We start from the raw sequence: 22,102 nt of genomic DNA on the forward strand, positions 1-22,102 counted from the left end.
AATCTGTGCTCTTGCTGGAAACCCATTGCGGGGTGGAGGGTGGGGTTGGGGTGGGCTGAGGGAAACTTATTTATTTATTTTTGAGATGAGGTCTTGTTATGCAGCTCAGGCCTCAAACTCGAAGCAATCCTCCTGCCTCAGCCTCCCGAGTGCTGGGATTATAGGCATGTACCACCAAACCTGGCCTTATGATATGGTTTTAGTTGACAGAATAGTGCTATTAACTAGGATTTGATCTCCAAATTGACCATCATGGATTTTCTTCTACTGAATCAATTTTAAATTAATTACGTTTTAGAACAATTTTTAAGGTAAGATTTCTCAAGGGTGGCACTACCGGCATTTGGTTCTGGATAATTGGGGGTAGGAGGCTGTCCTGTATATCACTGGATATTTAGCAGCATCCCTGGCTACTACCCACCTGATGCCAGTAGCATCTCTTCTTTCCAGTTGTGAAAATCAAAAATGTTTCTAGACATCATCAAATACCCAGTGGGGGTGGGTTGGTGGGCAAATGAAGCCTGGGATTCATTTGGGACCTTTTTCTAGACTATTTTTCTTTAATCAGTTTAGATCAACCCTAATCTCAGGGACAGACTTATATCACAGGGTCCACTGATTTGTAGGTGGAATAAAGCTCTTTGTGGAAGTCCTTTAGGAAGTCTTTGGTCTTGAATCAAATGGTTCACCAGGATCTCTTCTCTGGGTTTCCTGGCCTCCCTCTCAGGCACTGTAGGGGGTTGGAGGGAAAATAAAGAGTCAGGATTTCTCCCTGATCCCCTCCTAGAGGAATCTAGAATAGCAGGGAGGAGCCCCACAGTGGACTGAAAAGAGCTTGAAAGTCTGATAACCTTGGTTGTCAGGGAAGCACATCTCTTCAGTTCTCACAAGTAGAACTAGATCTCCTTTGAAATGCTCGATTTGTATCTACAATACTTCAGTGAACACTAGAGTGCTGATTGTCCCCTGTATTTTTTTTATTGTTCCCTGTATTCTTCAGCACACTAGTCCACAAGATGCTTCTCAAGAGATACTCTCTGTGGTCAAGGAAGTGAGGATGATGCTGTAAACTGGCTCTCTCCTTTGGATACTGGCAACAAACATTAGTTGATTAAAGGCTTTGAGAAACTCTTTGAGTGTCTATTTTTCATGTAGTATTTCCCAGATAAGTGATTACAGGACACCCCCTCCATTTAACAAATATCTATTACAACCCTCAGAATTGGTGTCCTAAGGTGTAGTTTAGGAAATATTTCCTTAGATATTAACAACCTACATGTTTTATAAATTGCCTTCAAAAGCCATTAATGTGTGGATTCATTTATTCAACAGCCTGTTGGGGATTCACAATGCTAAGGTTTAGGGCTACAAATATTACTTAGCTCAGCAGCCCCAGACTAGCATGGAGGCACACTCAGACGAGTCCAGCTGTGCCAGCAGATATAACAAGGGCTGAGCCGAATACTAGGGAAACAGTGGAATGAAGTGGTTGATTTTGACACCAGGGCTCCGATAAGACAAAACCTCATCTGAGCCTGGAACACGAGTCTGGGTCCTTGGTGTCATCGTGGTATTTGGAGTTTGTTAGAAATGTAGAATCTCAGGCTCTCCCTTAGAACGGGATCAGAACCTGCACTTTAACAAGGCCCCCAGGTGGTCCTCATGCACATGTCTGAGAGGCACTACCTTAAAGTATCTCACTTTCTTATAAGAATGTAAACAGAACCAGAACATATTCCTGTGTGGTATCTTAGCCAGAGGGTAACCTAGTACTGGCATTTGGCATATCCTGTAGACACCTCTGTGTCAGGCCAGGTGGGATGAACAGGGAGGAAAAAGAAGGGAAGGCTGACAGTAGCAGCAAGGGTTTTCTCTTCTCCCCTGGACCTCACCTAACAATGACTAATTCAGTAGGGTAGGCTACAGGTGGGCAGGTATGCAGGAAGCAAGGACAGGTAAGGGGGCTGTATCTATGCTCCTTTCTGTTTAGATACCTTCCATGACTGGGAGGCAGCTAATAAGCAGGGTTCAGAAGGCAAAGGGATGCTGGGCATGCTGGTGCATGCCTATGATCCCAGCACGCAGGAGGGTTAGGCAGAAAGGATCGCTTTGAGTTCAAGGGGAGCCTGAACTATATAAGGAGACCCTGTCTCAGAACACACAGAAAAAAAAGACAGAAGGGAAAGGGATGCTTCTTCCCATTATCCTCCTCCAGAGACACCATCTCTGGTTTGGACCAGGGAAGTGGCCAGCCTCAGGGCTCTGTGATGAATTGTTGGTTGACTTCTTTCTCTTGATCCACAATGCTGGTCACAGAGGCAGTACAGAGGTGGTTTATGGCAGCTTGACCCATCGGAAAGCTGAACTATTCAAGACATGTGCACCTAGAACCTGAGCAGTGGTGGAGTTGTACAATCTTTTCCCCTCTCAACAGGCCAAGCACGCCCTTGTCCAGACCTGGACCTGAGCCCTGCAGGGGTGAAGCTTTGGGGCTGCAGTGTCTGTAGATGGGCCCAGCCTTGGACTGGGACCTGGAAAGGCTCTTTCCACGGACTTGGCCCTCTGTTGGGCAGGGTAACTAAGCCAGGTGGAGGGTATTTGGGGCGGGGGGGGATGGAAAACCAAAACATAGTAAGACAAATCACAATATAAACAACACAACAAAATAAAACATACAGATATCGATACCCTCTTTCAGCACTTTCCCTGCCCTTGCCTGTATGACAAGTTCTTGTGTGTGAGGCTTCTCTCAGCAGGGGAGCCTATCCCTGCCTTCCAGAATGGATGAGATGATCATGCTCCCCTCCCTAGTCCACCAGGATATAGACTTCTTGCTTTTCTACTCCAAAGGAAAGTCACGCAGTAATCTACTAGACAAAGATGGTATGGAGAGATGGCATTTCAGGTAGAGCAAAGGCCAAAGGCCTACATAAAAAGCCAAAGGTAGGGTGGTTCTTACCAGGAGAGGACAAGGGCCATCAAATTACATCTTTATCCAGTCCTGATTAAGCCAGCTCCACTGTATTTTTCACTCTCTGAGCACACCAATCACACCCTGTACACACCACAGGAGAGAGAGTGCCAACGCCTGGGCTGATTCTGCCTCCCAGCAGTCCACCACGGGGGCCCAACCTAACCTTAACTGGCAGAGTAAGTACTCCCCTCGCTCCACAGTGCAACTGATCTCAGTTGACTTCCTACAGGAAGCCCTCATCAGAAGGGTCCCTGCCTACTCCTCCAAAGAGTTAACCCTGAGAGTTTGCTGAAGTTCCTGCCATGGCATATCTGGAAGCAGATTCTTTGGTTGAGACTTGCCAAAGTCAATCTGGTTTGTTGCTCACAAGGTAAGCAAAACATGATGTATGTTCTCTTAAAAAAACAAAAGCCTATCTATAAAAATAATTCATGCTCATTACAGAAAACTTAGAAAATGAAGAAAAATTTAAAGGAAAAAATTCTTATCCTTAATCCCACCACCATGCGATTGTCACTGTGATATAGGGAAAACTATAACTCTCAACCTGTTAGATGTCAAATGTGAGGATTTCCTGGTCTCACAACATTGAGGAATGAAGTTACAAAACAAAAGAAGAAGTTAGGAGAGTATTATTTGAAATAAGGAGAAAAAGAATAGCTTTTGGATTTCCAGGAGGGGTCCAGAAAGCATGGCCACTGAGGCCTGTTAACAAGGGTAATTTATACAGCAAAGTCACAGTGTGATTAAAATTTGGGTCAAACTGCAATCAACCTGTAGGATTACAAGCACTGTATACTCACTTAGCTAATATTGATCCAATAGAGAAATGAGTCACATAGCAAGGGTACATGGAAAGAGCAAAGGAATTCTTGGGAAGGGAGGGGAGTATGGATTCAGATGTCCTGGTCACCCACCTATGCTTCTGATGCCTAGCTGGGCCTCCTGGACCAGGTGGTGCTAATCGCAGTACAATCTCAAGTTGCTGTTTATCTCTAGGGAGGCTTGAAAGCCTTGCTATTGAGCCTTGGCTCTCTTCAGATTCATCTCCAACCACAGTTCTGATGTCTTTATTTTTTGTGCTGACTTCCTCTAGGGCCCAATCCCTCTATGACTGCATGTTAATTTCTATCTAACTTAGCTGTCTGTAATAACTGGACTAGTGTTCTGTCACCAGTTCAGACTGGGGAGATTCACTTGAGATCCGGGCAGCCTGAAGAAGAGACATAGAACTATGGACTGGATTAGACATACTTATTCAGTTGCTCAGCCATAGTCTTCCTATTTAGCCTCCCTGTGGCCCCCGGCCACTACACTCACAGCAGACCTGGGCCGCTTAGCTTCCCCTTCTCACAGCAGTCCTCAGCTACAGAGTCTACATTTATAACAAAGTACACGAAGTTGGTCATGTGCCAGTAATGACCTTGGTTATATAAGTTATATATACCGGCCAGCAGTGACCTTGGCTACAAAAGTTATTTATTTTGAGTATGGGGGAGATGCACCTGTGCTGGAGCTCTGTTGACACAAACTCCACTTCCTCTCAGATCCCCTTCACTTCACATTCTGGACCAAAGTACTGCCATCTTGTCCCTTCAAGTTTCCCTATAACTGGTTCTGAGGATGTTTCTGAAGCTGAGGTGAAGCACTTAACCCATCCAAAACATAGACTGTTTGGAGGTTCATTGACTCCTGGTGCAAAAAAAGAATTTCCAAGACTAGTCAGTAAGAGGCACGGGAAGGATTTTATTAGTGCATTTATTTCAAAGTTACTAAAGTATAGTTCCTCAAGAGAGAGGTACATTATGAACTACAGCTGGGTATATTTATGGGGCTGTGGGGGTGTTTTCAAGATGGTGATCTAGGATGTGTATTGCCACTGTCAGGTTACTCATTTGGCAGGCTTTGCCAGAATGTGAACCATTTACAGGTGTTTGAAGTTGAGATATGCTGCCCACTAATATCACTGCTTCCTTGAGGATGGAGGAAGCGTAACTTACAGGTGAAAAGGACAGGCTCAGAACCCACAGAAAGCCCAGGCTTATTGTGTCTTAAAGACCTTTAGGAGTTTATTTTGAATGAGTTTCCTGGAAGGGAAAAAGGCTTGAGTAACTTTTGTATCCTGAAGCTGAAATTTTTCTTATAAGTACAATTTTAAAATCTCAATTTCTGGGGCCGGGATTTTAGCTCAGTGGTGCCTGCCTAGAAAGTGCACGGTCCCAAGTTTGATCCTAGGTAGAAAAAAAAACAACAACTCAATTTCCTTGTCTCCTTTCTGCCTATTTTTAATTTCTTCTATCCTTCCTCACCACCTCTGAACATTTTGGTGAATTTCTTACAACTTTTTACAATGCATATTTATTCATATTTAATATAGCTGAAATCATATTGACCATACATTCCATGTCCTACTTTTTCACTTAGTGTATTATAAGCTCTTCTTTTTTTTTTTTCTACTCGGAATTGAACTCAGGACCTTGTGCCTGCCTGGCAGGCACCGTGCCACCAAGCTACATCCCCAGGGTTATAAGCTCTTGCTAAATTTTGCTGTCATTATAATTAACAATCCATCCTATGGTTCTATAAATTAATTAGTCATGTCCTCATAGTGGTTAGAGATTTATATTACACTTTGATTAGGAATGTGCAGATAAATTGTGATTTCTAAATTCCTTATCTCTAAATGATGTAGAATTCCCAATGTCCCACTCACTGGTTAATAGGGAAAATTAACAATGGTGCTAATTACAGAATAATCAAAAGCAATAATTTAAATAGCCTATTTTTAAAGGCTTCTGTCTTTCTGTATAATTTCATTTTGCATGTCAGAAAATCCAGTCTTTCTCTTTGTGATTTTCTGAAACAAATTTGAATTCTTGCCTTCTTTCTCTCTCCTCATGAATGCTGCATCTTCCCAGGGGCTCAGCAGAAAACAGTTTACTCAATGTGGTCAGTGAGGAGTTTAGGTCACTCAGGTTCATATGCTTGGGTTTGTTTGCTTGCCGCTGACCAAATCAAAGGACGCCATATATTTTGGAAAAAAGGAAACAGGATTTATTTAAAGTTACCTCCTAGGAGATTGAAGGGCCCATTTGCTTCAAATCATCATCTCACTTTGTACAAGTGGGCAAGGGTCTTTTATGGTAAGGAACAGAGGGGAGGAGGAGCACAGAGAGGTAGCACAGATCTCCACACCTGCTTTCTCACTTTCAGCCATCTTCAGCTCATCCTTCTCTTTCCAGTGGAAAGGAAACCAGGCTCCATCCTCCTGGGGTTGGGGACATCTGCATATTTTGTTACTTCTTTTGTGCTGAGGAGAAGAGGGGTTGTTGGTTATGTGCTTGGCAGGAGGAAGTTTGAAGAAATTCGTTCTCTGTGAAAGAAAAAGTCTAACTCTTAATGTTCCATTTTGCAGTGCCAGTTACAGCAAGGCTAAAGTGACAAATGAGAAATGGTGGAGCCATTGGGGACAAGTTTATGGAAGGGCATCACCACCTCAAGTCTAAAGAAGCAATAGCAAAAGCTGTAACTATGGGACAGAGATGCCCAAGAAAAGTTTAGGTGGCAGGAGGCACCATTGCCTATTTGTAGTCTGGCAGGGAGGAAGATGGGGCAATAAATATCCTGACATCTTTCTAATCTTACATCTTTTTCTAGTGCCACCCATTAGCAGAACTGAACTGGGAGGGAGAGAGCTAAGTATGCTTTTCTGGTCAACCCCCCAGTACATAAAGTAGGATGGAAAACTGGGTGGTGGATCTGAAGGGGCAAATGGAAAATAACTATCCTGCATGATTGGTGGTGTCAAGACAGAATTACAACACATTTAGCTGTAGAACTAATTAGCTCTCATTGAGGTAGGGTACATTTTGTAAAATAAAACGGGACCTTACACTGGGTGATAGCAGAATAGTGGGTTTTATAAGGTGGAGAGAGACAAGGAAACACAATAGACAAAAACATAGTTGGTTAACCTCAACGTAAGAAGAGTTAAAGCAGAGATTTCTTTAGGTAAACGGAAATCTCATGTTTTCAAGAAAAGCTAGTCTTTTTTGGGATCTATCTGCTTCTGTAGTAGCACTGCAAAATGGAGCTTTAAAAGTTAGATTTTTTTTTTCCCTTTAGAAACAAGTGACTTCTCCAAAGTTCCTCAGGCCTGGGGCGTAAACCACTACTCTCACTTCTCAGCTCAGATGAATGGACAGGACATTCAAATGCTGGCACCAGGGAGTCAAGGACCAATTTCACTTTCTTAAGCAAGGGAGAGAAAGTTCCCTGCCCAGGAAGGGATGAAACAAGCCTGAGCATGTCTACCGCCTCATTATACCCCCGACCCTGCACATACCCTCGTTCCTTGCTATAAAACATTTTCATGTGATGAGATGGTGAGTTGAGGTAAATGTGCCCCTCTGATAACCTGCATGATAGTCCCAAAAGATAGATTCCAGATTCTTGTGTACAGCAAAGAATTGTAAGTGTACATATGATGGGAAAAGAAAAAGTAGCTACATTTTTTGAAGTTAACAGGAAGGTGTGTTCAGAACACACAGGTCTGTGCCAACAGAAATAACAAGGTGCCAGGAATGGGAAAAGGAGTGCTGGGGCAGTGGGGGACAGGAAGAAGAAAGATAAATCAGGCAGGATGACAGTACCCATCCTGAGTACCTCTCACTGGGTACCTCTCCTTAGAACTCTCTGACTCTCTGTTGTTCTTTTTTTTTTTTTTTTTTTGGTACCGGAGATCAAACTCGGGACTTGGTGCTTGTGCAGCAGGCGCCGGAACCACTGAGTTTAATCCCCAGCCCTATTGCTCCTTCTCTTAGGAGAGTGGAAGCAGGATTGGCCCTGGGGTGTTGCCCAAATTCAGGTGAATGGAGGGGAGTGGTCTCATAGTCCCAGTTGTGCTACCTGTACTATTTTCCCTGAAAGACCTGATCTCAGAAAATCTTTAGGGGATGCAAAAAGAGGAAGGTCTGTTTTCCATGGCTACTTTTTGCGAATAGGGGTGCTGGCTCTACCTATGTGGAGAGCAAGGACCTCTCATCTTGCCTGACTAGGAGGCCAAGAAAGCTATACTCTTCTTCCAAGGATTTCTTGAGGAGCCGTAAGGTTTTTATCTTGGGCTTGGGCTATTATCATCAATAGTTTAATGGCTGTCAAACAAGAAGAAACAAATTCAACTAAGAGATTAAGTAGGTAAAATCTACCATCTAGTTTTTTTTGGTACTGGGGATCTAACTCAGGACCTTGTGCTTGCAAGGCAGGCATGATGCCACTGAGCTAAATCCCTGGTCCAAACATGTAAAATCTAAATAGTAAGGTTATGGGAAACATTAACAAAGGCCGATATATTTGGTCAGGATGTCTATGACTCAGATAGTTCCTAGTAGATTTTAGGAGCTCAGTTAGCCAGCTTTTGCACTGTACCTCTCACTATTTCAGACTGATTGACATAGGAACTACATTTTTCTTTAGGAGACAAATGTAATCCTTCTGAAGCAGGAGAAAAGGTGGCACCTGGACAGAACACCTTGACACAAGAAGAAGGATCAAATTGGCTTTAATGCCAGTGACTCATCAAATGATTCCTGTCAGTCTCAAGAGCCCCAAATAGAAGTTTGTTCTTCTTCATGTTCTTCTTTTTACATCTATGAGGCTTAATTTCATTGGAGTTTCCCTGGGAATATAGCAAGCAGGATTTACACAAAGCAGAGCCCTGAGGGGGAAGAGCAAAGAGTTCTGGCAGGACTTTCTGAGTTCTTCATGCTCCTTTGGTGACAGATTACAGAAGTTGTCATGGTAATTCAGGTACATTCCACAAAGAGCATAGTTACCCAGTTAACCCATAGTTGTCCAATAACACAGTTAACCCATAGTTGTCCAATTCCATATGGAGGGGTGGTTTCTTCTCTCACCTCTTCTTCTGTGGTTAGGAGATCTAGTCTCCTGTGATGTATGGCCACCACTGTTAGTGAATGTACTTGATCTGGGAGGATGGCAGTACCATGGGCAAGTTCATCTAGGCCAGTGGTGGTGAACCTATGGCACACAGCGGGTTCTTTGTTATCATTGAAAGCTCTGAGGGCTGGAGATTTAGCCCAGTGGTTCCGTCGCCTGCCTCGCAAGTGCAAGGACCTGAGTTCGATCCCCGGTACCAAAAAAAAAAAAAAAAAAGAAAGCTCTGAAATGTTTTCCATCACTGATAGGCTGTCTGTCAGGTCCTTAGAGGAAAGATGTGATTAGCTTTATGGTTTTGTGTAAGTGATCACTGTTTTTTTAAATTTCTTCTAGAGGCAGTTTTTTTTTTGGTACCGGGGATGGAACTCGGGTTCTTGAGCTTGTGAGTCAGGGAGTGTAGAGGTAGTTTTTTAACCATCTAAGAGGATCCCAACAGAAACAGGAACAAACCAAAAGAGGTCATGTTATAACTAGGAGCAATGACCTCAAGAGTGGCTTGTAGGAAGCAAGAGAGTAGTAAAACTAGCTACACAATTTAGTTAGAGGGAAAAAATGTTTTACTTATTTAGCTCAACAGGTTGGTTGCTGTTTTCTTTTCTGACAAGAAACTTGAGGTTGTACACTGGTTTGCAGGTGTACAAGATTTGTGGTTTCTCTTTTTTGTTTTCTGGTGTTTCAAATGGCTTGGGTTTCATCCTGGAGAAGTAAATCCAACTATCTATTCCCTGTACCTTAATGGCAGAAGGTGTGGTTAGCAGGGTTTGCAAGGGCCTTTCCATTTGGGGTGAGTTAGTCCTGAGGCCACCCTTCCTCCAGGTCTTGATTAGGACCTGGTCACCAAGTGGACCTTGATTGTGTTGTTTTGTTTTGTTTCTTTTTGAGACAGGGTCTTGCTATGTCGTTTAGGTCAGCCTTGAACTCACTGTGTAGCTCAGGCTGACCTCAAACCCTCTACAAACTGACTCGATAGCAATGGGGCTCAGTAATGCAAATTTACAAACACTAACAGAATATTTGAAGAAAACCCTTGATCCTGATCCTGCCATCAGACGTCCAGCTGAAAAAATTTCTTGAGTCTGTAGAAGGAAATCAGAATTATCCACTGTTACTTTTAACATTACTAGAAAAGTCCCAGGATAATGTCATCAAAGTGTGTGCTTCAGTAACATTCAAGAACTATATTAAAAGAAACTGGAGAATTGTTGAAGATGAACCAAACAAAATTTGCGAAGCTGATCAAGTAGCCATTAAAGCCAATATAGTGCACTTGATGCTTAGTAGCCCAGAGCAAATTCAGAAGGAGTTGAGTGATGATATCAGCATTATTGGCAGAGAAGATTTCCCTCAGAAATGGCCTGACTGGTTGACAGAAATGGTGAATCGCTTTCAGACTGGGGATATCCATGTTATTAATGGAGTCCGTCGTACAGCACATTCATTATTTAAAAGATACCGTCATGAATTTAAGTCAAATGAGTTATGGACTGAAATTAACCTTGTACTGGATGCCTTTGCATTGTCTTTGACAAATCTATTTAAGGCCACCATTGAACTGTGTAGTACCCATGCAAATGATACCTCTGCCCTGAGGATTCTTTTTTCTTCCTTGATTCTGATCTCAAAATTGTTCTATAGTTTAAACTTTCAGGATCTGCCTGAGTTTTCTGAAGATAATATGGAAACTTGGATGAACAATTTTCATACCCTCTTGACACTGGATAATAAGCTTCTACAAACTGATGATGAAGAGGAAGCAGGCTTATTGGAACACTTAAAATCCCAGATTTGTGATAATGCTGCACTCTATGCTCAGAAGTATGATGAAGAATTTCAGCAGTACCTGCATCGTTTTGTCACAGCCATCTGGAATTTAGTAGTTACAACAGGTCAAGAGGTTAGATATGATTTGTTGGTCAGTAATGCAATTCAATTTCTGGCTTCAGTTTGTGAGAGTCCTCAATATAAGAATCTGTTTGAGGACCAGAACACACTGACAAGTATCTGTGAAAAGGTTATTGTGCCTAACATGGAATTTAGAGGTACTGTTGAAGAAGCATTTGAAGATAATCCTGAGAAGTACATAAGAAGGGATTTGGAAGGATCGGATATTGATACAAGACGCAGGGCTGCCTGTGATCTGGTACGAGGATTATGCAAATTTTTTGAGGGACTCGTGACAGGAATCTTCTCCAGTTATGTTAATTGTATGCTTCAAGAATATGCAAAAAATCCATCTGTCAACTGGAAACACAAAGATGCAGCCATTTACCTCATGACATCTTTGGCATCAAAAGCCCAAACGCAGAAGCATGGAATTACACAAGCTAATGAACTTGTAAACCTGACTGAGTTCTTTGTGAATCACATCCTTCCTGATTTAAATTCACCTGATGTGAATGAATTTCCTGTCCTTAAAGCTGATGGTATCAAATATATTATGGTTTTTAGAAATCAAGTACCAAAAGAGCATCTTTTGGTCTCTGTTCCTCTCTTGATTAATCATCTTCAAGCTGAGAGCATTGTTGTTCATACTTATGCAGCACATGCTCTAGAATGCTTGTTTACTATGAGAGGGCCTAATAAGGCCACTCTTTTTACAGCTGCAGAAATTGCACTGTTTGTCGAGATTCTGCTAACAAACCTTTTCAAAGCTCTCACACTTCCTGGCTCTTCAGAAAATAAATATATTATTAAAGCTATCATGAGAAGTTTCTCCCTCCTACAAGAAGCCATAATCCTCTATATCCCTACTCTCATCACCCAGCTTACACAGAAGCTATTAGCAGTTAGTAAGAACCCAAGCAAACCTCACTTCCATCACTACATGTTTGAAGCAATATGCTTATTCATAAGAATAACTTGCAAAGCTAACCCTGCTGCTGTTGTAAATTTTGAGGAGGCTTTGTTTCTGGTGTTTACCGAAATTTTACAAAATGATGTACGAGAATTTATTCCATACATCTTTCAAGTGATGTCTTTGTTCCTGGAAACACACAAAAATGATATCCCGTCGTCTTATGTGGCCTTATTTCCATACCTCCTTCAGCCAGTGCTTTGGGAAAGAACAGGAAATACTCCTGCTTTAGTGAGGCTTCTCCAAGCATTCTTAGAATGTGGTTCAAGCACAATAGCAAGTGCCGCAGCTGACAAAATTCCTGGTTACTGGGTGTCTTCCAGAAGCTAATTGCATCCAAAGCAAATGACCACCAAGGCTTTTATCTTCTGAGCAGTATAATAGAGCACATGCCTCCTGAATCAGTTGACCAGTACAGAAAGCAAATTTTCCTTCTGTTATTCCAAAGGCTTCAGAATTCCAAAACTACAAAGTTTATCAAGAGTTTCTTAGTCTTTATTAATTTGTATTGCATGAAGTATGGGGCCCTAGCATTACAGGAAATATTTGATGGTATACAACCAAAAAATGTTTGGAATGGTTTTGGAAAAAAATCATTATTCCTGAAATTCAGAAAGTATCTGGAAATGTGGAGAAAGAGATCTGTGCAGTGGGGATAACAAAATTACTAATGGAGTGCCCGCCGCTGGTGGACACTGAGTACACCAAGCTGTGGACTCCTTTATTACAATCTCTGGTTGGACTTTTTGAGTTACCTGAAGATGACACCATTCCAGATGAAGAGCATTTTATTGACATAGAAGATACTCCAGGGTATCAGACAGCCTTTTCACAGTTGGCGTTTGACGGCAAAAAAGAGCATGACCCTGTAGGTCAAATGGTGAACAACCCCAAAATTCACCTGGCACAGTCACTTCACAAATTGTCTACTGGCTGCCCGGGAAGGGTTCCATCCATGGTAAGCACCAGCCTCAATGCAGAAGCACTGCAGTATCTCCAGGGATACTTTCAGGCGGCCAGTGTGACACTGCTCTGATCTGTGTTTTCCTGACTGGCTCAACCCACTATGGGTTAAGAATTTATGTAGATTTGTGAGCACAGCTGCATTCAAACAAAGCAAGTTTTCATTTTGAACTTGTCCTAGTTTCCATCTTATAAAGGATATTGCAATATTGTTGCTTTAAGCTGAACTTTGAGCAAACTTGATGGTTTGTGTGATCATAAATATAAGTGGATGACTTGTTTGCCACTTCAAGAAACAAATACTAATAGTTGCGTGTACAACCTTGATTTGAGTTGAGCATTTGCATGGTTTGTATCATTTTAAATTTTTGACAGACACTGTGGAGACTTCTTTGTTAGTAAATCCTTTTGTTTTGAAACTATTGGCCATTCCTATTTTCTTGTCCTCTGTATTTGTTTAAGCTCTTCTTGAAAAGGTCAAAAAGAAATCATTTGTGTAACTTGCCAAGCAATGTACACTTCATAGTTTTAAGTCTGTAATTAGCAATAAATCCCTGAAATATGTATCTAAAAAAAAAATGCACCTAAAATGTGGCAGGGATAGGATTGGGACCCAGTTTTATCAGTGCCCACAGCGTGTGAATTTTTTGCTAAGCACTTTGCTACAATTTCAGAGGAAACCTCGCTCCTTTTGCTGAGTTATTTCCCTTCACCCAGAACATGTTGGCTGGGAAGGGGGATGGGGCCATTCTAGGGTATGAGGCCCACCGTCACTACTTAAATCTGCTCGGCTCTGCTCTTACCTATACTGAGGGCTTTCTGTGGCTGCTTTTTGTTTTCCAGCACTAGGAGCTGGATTTTGATGGGATTGTGGGTATGGTGAGGTGGAGAGGTAGTGGTGGGAGGTTTACAAGTTTGATGAACATGTGGTACAGGTGTAAATTTTTAAATTCTCACTTTTTTTTTTTTTAGCACTGGAATCCAGGGCCTTATACCTGCTAGCACTGTCCTAGGACTACCTTTACCATTAAGCTATATCCTCATGCACACAGTTTCCACTTTTGAAGGCCTCTCTCCTTTTTGGAGGCCACCACTCTCTAGAGCAGCAAGAACACATCTCGTGGAGTGGGAGCAGCTGAGATGAGAGTAATCCCTGTTCAGGCTCTAACGTGGAGCCCCCCCCCCCCCCCGGATGCCTGAGACCTTTGAGGGACTCTTTTAGCCATTGATTGGCAAACAGGCAAATACTAGGCTCCAGAGAGGACCATCGGTTTATTGTGTCAGGTGGGGGGCCTGGGAGGCTAGGAGACCCTCTGCTTTCCTGGGTCAATCTCTTTACCCCGGTAGGAATGCAGGAGGTAAGGTGAGACTGACTTAAAACCAAAGATCCCTCTGGCAGAAAATGAGAAACTAAAAAAAAAAAAAGAAAGTAAAGTGAAGTAGAGGTTTAATTATAATTGCAAAAGCAGGGAATGCCAAATAGCAAGCGAGTGAGCTGTTTGACGGGGAGAAGCCCAAGCTGAGCTTTTCAGCCTGGTGTCTTTGTTTTGTCCACACTTATATGAGTAAGCTGATTACTAAAAATAACTATTTTCTGCCTGCTGCACAACTGCAAGGCCCCAAGTTCGATATAGGATACCAAAAGAAACATCATAATAATAATAAAAAAACAGATTCAAAACTAAAAATAACTATTTCACTGATTGGTATAATCTAGGCCAATCAGGGTCTTAGCATTTGTTTCTAAGAAGAGCCAAAGTTCATGGGGTCTAGGGGTACATAACAAATGCATGCACAGGTCTCACAGAGGGCAACTCCCTAAGTACATCATGCAGTGTAAGTGTGTGTGGTCATTTCTTCCATGTCAGCCACTCAGATCATACCCTGTGCTGCCTACCTCCCCCAACTGTCCCTACAAATTCCTCCCAGGAGAGGAGATAAACAGAACTTTGGGTCACTACAAAAGGTTGGCCATTCAGGGAGGATCTTCTGCAATAGGCTTCCACTGCTGTTCTGCTGAAGCTCTGGCATAAATCTGAATCATTTCCTTCTCCAGTTTCTCCCACGTGACTAGCCTTTGTCTAATTTTACAGCTCTGGGGAGCTGGGGAGGGTTCTTACACAATCAATCATTGACTGGGAAGGTGGTTTTTTTCCTTTGAAAGGAAAGAAAGTTAAGGAGGGAAATAAGTGACAATTGTATTTAGGAGTTGATGAAAAAGGAAGGAAGGCTCCCTGGACTGAGCACAGAGTGACCAGAAAGGGGTAAGATTGGCATCACAGAGTGGGGGTGTGTGTGGTGGTGGAGAGAACACAGAGGCACATCAGGAAAGCAAGTCCCAGGCATGACACGAGCACAGAACAGGCTAAAAGCTTCCAAGGTAGAAGAAAAACCAGGACACATGGTGTGGTTTCTCTGTTCTCCAAGGGACAAACTATAGTCTGCTTTGATGTTAGCTCCACAGATGTGCTGAGGCTGTTGGACACGTTGGTTCCAGGTTTGAGATCCAGCTTCAGCAGCAACACCAGAGGTGGGGAGGGAGAATGGAGGGGAACCTCTCACTAAAAGATGCCCAGAGGCTCCCTGATATGGAGTATCCAAAGGGGAAGGATTTAGCAGTATACACAATGGCTGAACCTCTATCATCCTCTAGCCTCCATTCCCTCAGACATGTTTCCTATTTATAGGCTCCCCTTTCTTTGTTTCTGAGAAAGCATCAACATTTCTAGGGCAGTGAAGGCCAAAGCCTCAATGGTGTTGCATATCCCAGGAGACCTTTGTTCTGGCTGCTCTGGTTCTAGAAACAGAAAGAGAGGGAAATTCTCCCTGGAGCATGCAGCCTTTGTTGTCTCCTGACCACTACTATATGTTTTGTGGGGTTTCTATGATTCGAATCAGACCCCCAAAAGTATGAGTTGGAGGCTTAATTCCAGTGCCACAGCACTGAGGGACAGGGTCTAATGGGAGGTGTTTAGATCATGAAGGCTCTACCCACATGAATGGATTAATGCCAATTATAAAAGAGCTTGAAGCTGGGAGTTGGATCTCTTACTTTCTCTCTCACTGTTGCTCTCTTGCCCTTCTGCCTTCTTGCCCTTCAGAATGACTTGGCAAAAAGGCCTTTCCTGGATCCAGGGCCCCTTGACCTTGGACTTCCCAGACTCTAGAACTATGAAAAATAAATCTATGTCCTTAATAATTGATTCAGTCTCAGGTACAAACCATGAGGTACTCCTAGAACTGTCAGTGTGCTAATATGCCTTGCAAATTTCCAAGAGGAAGTATGTAGTATCCAGCATCTCCTAAATTTATTTATTTTTTGGTACTGGGGATCAAACTCGGGTCCTTGAGCTTGTGCAGCAGGTAGTGAAACCACTGAGCTAAATCCCTGGCCCTCCTAAATTCATTTGACATCTGCGCTGGACACATTCTATATGTTTTCTCAGAATCTCTCAGCTGTGCCTGAGTCCTAGTCTCCTGGCCTTTGTTTTTCTTTCACTGTTACAGTTGTCTGTGTGGCGTTCTGAGGTTAACCAGCTGCTGCCAGCAGCCTCAGGCCTCTCTAAGCATTTGGCATTGTATCTCATGCCCTGGGGCAGCACCTTCTTTAGAAGCATCAGCATGTACTCCTGGCCCCAGGATCTGTCTTCTAGGGACTTTGGGCTAGAACACCTTTTAACAGATTCCTAGAAAATTCCTATCTCCTGGAACTAAGTTTCCTAAAACATATTTTGGGTTTAAAAAAAAAGTTGTAGGGGCCAGGGATTTAGCTCAGTAGCACTGCACCCTGAGTTCAATCCCTGGTACCACCAAAAAAAAATGTATCTGCCTATTTTTTATTAGTACATGTTTTCAGTACATAAATAATGTTTATATTCTGTGTATGGAGTTGTTATATGTACATAACACATCTTAATTCCTTTTCTCCCTGTATATCTATAGGCACCTCAAATTTAACATGCCCAAGGCTGAAACAATCCTTTTCCCTTTACATCTATTCCTCTTCTGGCTTTGCTCTTCAGTCTTAGTGACTGGCACCACATTTGCCCATCACCCAAGCTATCTGGCTTTCATCCCTGACTTCTTTCCATTTCATCCAACCTGTCACATTTCCTCCTTCCTCCTTCTCACCTGACTAATTAACAATTATTCATTGTTAAAGACCCAGTGTAGGTACTATCTTCTTATCGCAACTCTTTGGCAGCCTGGGAGTCTATTACTGTTAGTTTGTTTTGGCTCACAGTTTTGGAAATTTCCATTCGTGGCTGGTTGGCCTGTTGGTTTTCAGCCCGTGATGAGGTAGCACATCTTGATAGGACTCCATGGCAGAGGAAGCTGCTCATTTCATGGAAGCTAGGCAGCAAAAGAGAGAGGAAGAGGAGCAAAAGACTGGTGTTCCACAATCCCCTTTGAGGGCCCACTCCAATGACTGGACTTTCTTTCACTAGGTCCCACTTCCTAAAGGTTCCATTGCTTCTCAGTAGCACCAGGCTGGCAACCAAGTCTTTAACTGATGGACCTTTAGTTTCCTTTTTTTTTTTTTTTTTGGTACCGAGGATCAAACTCAGGACCTTGTGCTTGCTAGGCAGGCACAAAACCACTGAGCTAAATCCCCAGCTAATTTTGGAAGACACCTCTACAAACTATAGCATCCTCAATACAATCAAGAGACATGATACAAACAGCGCACAAGAGACCACTCGGACACAGGCTTTATGGGAACAAAAGGCTGGATTTATTCTGTCTGAATGCAGGTTGAAATTGTGAATGATTTCAGCAGCTAGCTGGGAGAGAAGTTAAGTTTTTATTTTATTTTATTTTATTTTTTATTGGTACCGAGGATCGAACTCAGGTCCTTGCACTTGCAGGGCAAGCAGCAAAACCACTGAGCTAAATCCCCAGCTCCCAGAAGTTAAGTTTTTATAGGATCTGGGAAGGGGTTTATAATCCTAATGAATCTGGAGTGGAATGTTTATAATTGAGGGTCCAAGGATAGTCAGCGTGGGTGTGCATATAATACCTGACTCTGGCTCCAGGGAGATTGTATATCCCATCCTAAATTTTCTTTATGGCCATCTCTTCTGTTTACTGAGAGTAGTGTGGCCATTTTGTTGTTTGTTGAGGGCTGCATGTTTGTTCAGAGGATCAATCTCACTTGGGTCAGGCATGACAATGGTGCCAGGCAGCATGGTACATGCTTATAATCTCAGCACTCAGAAGGCTAAGGCAAGAGGATCACTGCAAGTTTGAGGCCAGCCTGGACTATATAGTGAGTTCAAGGCCAGCTAGAAGTGCATAGTGAGACCCTGTCTCAAAAAACAAACAAACAAACAATCAAAGACATGATAAACAGGTTTATGAAGTTGCTACCAAAATAACATGGCATACTTTTTTTTTTACAGTAAATTTTTTATAAGCAAGAGTACATTCTAAAATAACAATAACCATGATAAATGTAGTCATTATGTACTGCAAACATGTACTTATAAAATAAGAATTAAAAAATAACATAAAAATAAGAGGCATAGCCTATAAACACATAACCCAGTAACACAGTTATTTTCTATCACCATCAAGTATCTTATACATAATTGTATGTGCTGTGCTTTTATACAATTGGCAGCACAGTAGGTAGTAGATTTGTTTACACTGGTAGCACAAGTAGCACAACTGGGCCTGAGAGACCACTCCCTCTCCACCCATCTGAATTTGGGTAATACCCTAGGGCCAATCCTCCTTCCAATGCTCTAAGAGAAGCAGCAGACCTAGGAAACCTGTAAAGCACCAGGCCAGAGCACATGTGTATTAGACCTTGAGGCCTGAGCTTCAGTAAACTTTTCTCCACTCAAACCTCATTAGAGGTTCATACATATGGACTGCATCTCATATATGTGATTTAATCAGAGTAAATTCTGGGCCAGTCATTTATATTATGGTACCCCTGAGATGACTCAGCACCCTATCAATCATTTCTGTCAATTTTATCTAGAGACTCAGATAGCCACCTGGGTTAGAATACATACCTTTTTTTTTTTTTTGGTACCAGGGATGAACTCAGGTCCTTGGGCTTGCGCAGCAGGCGGCAAAACCACTGAGCTAAATCCCCGGCCCCAAGAATACATACCTTTTAATATCCAAAAGCCTGTTTTATCTGTGTGTTTCTTAGTTCACCTTGTCTCAACAGCACTTTTCTGTTTGTGCCATCTCTTTATCTCTGTTGGCATGGAGTTGCCCTCAGGACATCTTCCCCTTTTCTTCACTAAACGTAACTGCTTTTTCTTTTACCACTGAATGTACACCTGCAATTCTTTGCTCCCTCTACATAAGAACCTGGAATATGTCTCTCAGATCCATTGCTCAGTATAACTAGCATCCCCATAAATTTGAGAATAATGCCTTACACTATGATTTTATACAACTATGATATCACTAGATGTCCCTGGGGACAATTATCATACTTTTGTTTTGTTTTGTTTTTTGGTACCTGGGATTGAACTCAGGTCCTTGCTCTTTCGAGGCACTTGTGCTTGTGGAACCACTGAGCTAAATCCCCAGCCCATCATACATTTTTAATTGGAATGGATTGCTGTATCAAATAACAGATTAACAAGAAAAAAAACCCCAACATTTATTAACACAACTACTTCATATATAGTGGGAGACACCCAGGGAGTTATTCTTAAAGAGATAGCTTTGAGTTCTAGTGTGTTAGTTACTTTTCTCTCATTGCTGAGACAAATACTCCACACCCAAAGTTAGAGGAGAAGGGGTTTATTTGGCTTATAGTTCATAGAGGTTTCCAGTCCATAGTTGGCTGGCTCCAAGACAGGAATGACAAACAGCCATTGTAGACAACATGGCATGCACAAGGCAGCAAAGGTAACAAGAGGGGAGGTTAACAGCATCTCTCTGCCCCTTTTATCTTTTTGAAAATTTTGGTATGGGGGATTGAACTCTGGACCTTGTGCTTGTGAGGAGGCAGGCCGGGGCACCACTGAACTAAATCTCAGCCCTGCCCCTTTTATCTTATTTAGACTAGGGCGGCACTCACACCCTTAATCCTAGTGCCCTTGAGCCTAGCATTGCATCATGAATCAATTCCAGCTCCACACACTCTAGATCTGGCCTATGACCACATGAGGCTTTGAGGGGACATCTAGACCCAAACCATAACATTTAGGTTATATAGCATCTTCAACAAAGAACAGCAAGATTTTAGAGAAGGGATGTTACCAGCTACTTAGGTTTATGTGCTTAGATTTATTTGACCAAATCAAAGGAGGCCGTATATTTTGGTAAAAAGGAAAAAGAATGCATTCAAAGCTAGCTCTGAAGAGATGAAGGGGCCCATTTGCTTCAAATCACCATGTCACCTTCTATAGGTGGGTAAGGGTCCTTTATAGAAAGGAAGAGACGGGAGCTGGAGCAGAGAGATAATGCAGATCTCCACACCTGCTTTATCACTGCCAGGAGTCTTTGATTCTTTTCTCTTTCTTGTGGAAAAGAACCTGAGCACCAGTCTCCAGGGGCAGTCATATGCATCTTTTAGGCTGAGGGGAGGTAGTGTTGGTTATGTGCTCAGCAGGAGGAAGTTTGGAGAAATTGCTGTCTCTAAAAGAAAAAAAAAAAATCTAAGATTTAAAGTTCCATTTTACAGTGCCAGCTACAGAGGAAAATAATTTCAAGTATCTAGGGGTAGAAAATTGTAGAAAGGCAAATAAGTGACTGATAAATGCTAGTATTAAGCTTTTTAAGTGGATTTTGCAAGTGCCATCTCCAAGCTAACAGTTTTAAAGTTATTTTTAGTGATCAACCTTTGTCATTACTGGTAAAGAGGGGAGGAGGACATCTTTCTCTTTGTAAATCTACTTTCTACTTCTGGGCAAGTAGTGAGAGGGCAGAGATTTTCTTATATTTGCTTCATCTCAATTGCCTTGGCTCAAAATAATCCTTATCCCAAAGTGTCATTTGAGGTTGCATATTCTTATTTCTTACAGTGGATTTTTCTGCCCTTATTTCATAGTGTTAAATCAACAAATGTTTCGTAATTCTAGATTTTTTTCCCTTTTGGTTGTGGTACTGACAGTGGAACCCAGGGCCTTCTTACTGAAGTACATCCTTTGCCTTTTTACTTTATTTATTTTTAGAATTCTGAGACATGGTCTCACTAAGCTGCTAAATTGCCCAGGCTAAGCTCAAAATTGTGATCCACCTGCCTCAGGCTCCCAGAGTGCTGGGATTACAGGTGTGTGCCACCATGCCTGGCTCCCTCTTCCCCTTTCCTTTCCTTTCCTTTCCTTTCCTTTCCTTTCCTTTCCTTTCCTTTCCTTTCCTTTCCTTTCCTTTCCTTTCCTTTCCTTTCCTTTCTTTCCTTCCCTTCCCTTCCCTTCCCTTTCCCTCCCTTCTCCTTTCTTCCTTCCTTCTTTTTGTAGAGACAAGGGTATTGTAGGTAGGGAAAAGACAGGATATCAGCCTCATTGAGCTTTATTAAGATCAATAGGGAAATTTACTAAATGCAGTTTCTACCTCTACCACTAAAAGCAGTTTCTGCCTTCACAGGTAGACTCTGCAGTTAGGGCAATTAAAAAGACAAAGAAGAAAGAGAGAGAAGCTAGACTTGAGAGAGGTGCCAGGCAACACAATTACCTTAAGAATTTATTAAGTAGAGTTAAACAATGAGGAAGCCAGAAATAAAAAGCCAGGAAAGCAGCGCCCCTCACCCACCTGAGAGAATGCAAGGGTGATGTGACAGCCATTTAAGGACTCTTATTTAATATGTAAGACACATGTAAGACACACAAACACACACACACATCTATGCACACACACGTTTGTATGCTCACTTTAACATCAGTATACTATTTTACCAGATACACACATGTACACGTATCCCCTTTACTTAATCATTAAGTAAGCTGCCTTCCTAATAGGCCCTCCCCCTTTACTTATTCGTTACAAAGGGACAGGAAGAAACCAAATGGCCAGAATGACTAGGTTAGGATCAAAGATAGTCAAGGCAACAGATCAGCTAATGACAAGTGCCCAACCCCGGGGAATGAGAAAGACACTAGTCTCCAATAAAAGGGGTCAGGGATAAGAGCTCCTGCACTTTCAGATCTGAAACCCCCTACCACCTCACAGTAGCTATCTATTCTCTTTCTTTTCCATCTTTTCCCCCAAATAAACTGGCTTTGGTCATATTAAACTTTGCCCCCTTTTTTTTTAGTTTTTTATTGGCACCAGATTTAGGACAGTGAGGAGCTGCATTTTCAGCAGAACAGTGACACAGAGTGGTGAGCTGTCCACCCTTGGATGTAACACTTGTTTTCCAGTGCTGAGACTCAAACTCAGGA

General features: G+C 42.3%; 1 pseudogene; it reads left to right on the forward strand.

The window, feature by feature from the left end:
* Positions 1–9,811: 9,811 nt before the first annotated feature.
* On the forward strand, positions 9,812–12,932 carry LOC101722007 (exportin-2 pseudogene; annotated as a pseudogene).
* Positions 12,933–22,102: the final 9,170 nt, after the last annotated feature.

Source organism: Heterocephalus glaber, unplaced genomic scaffold (assembly GCF_053883595.1).
Source record: "Heterocephalus glaber isolate CG9 unplaced genomic scaffold, H.glaber_assembly_v1.0 deba00001481, whole genome shotgun sequence".
Classification (NCBI taxonomy): Eukaryota; Metazoa; Chordata; class Mammalia; order Rodentia; family Bathyergidae; genus Heterocephalus; species Heterocephalus glaber.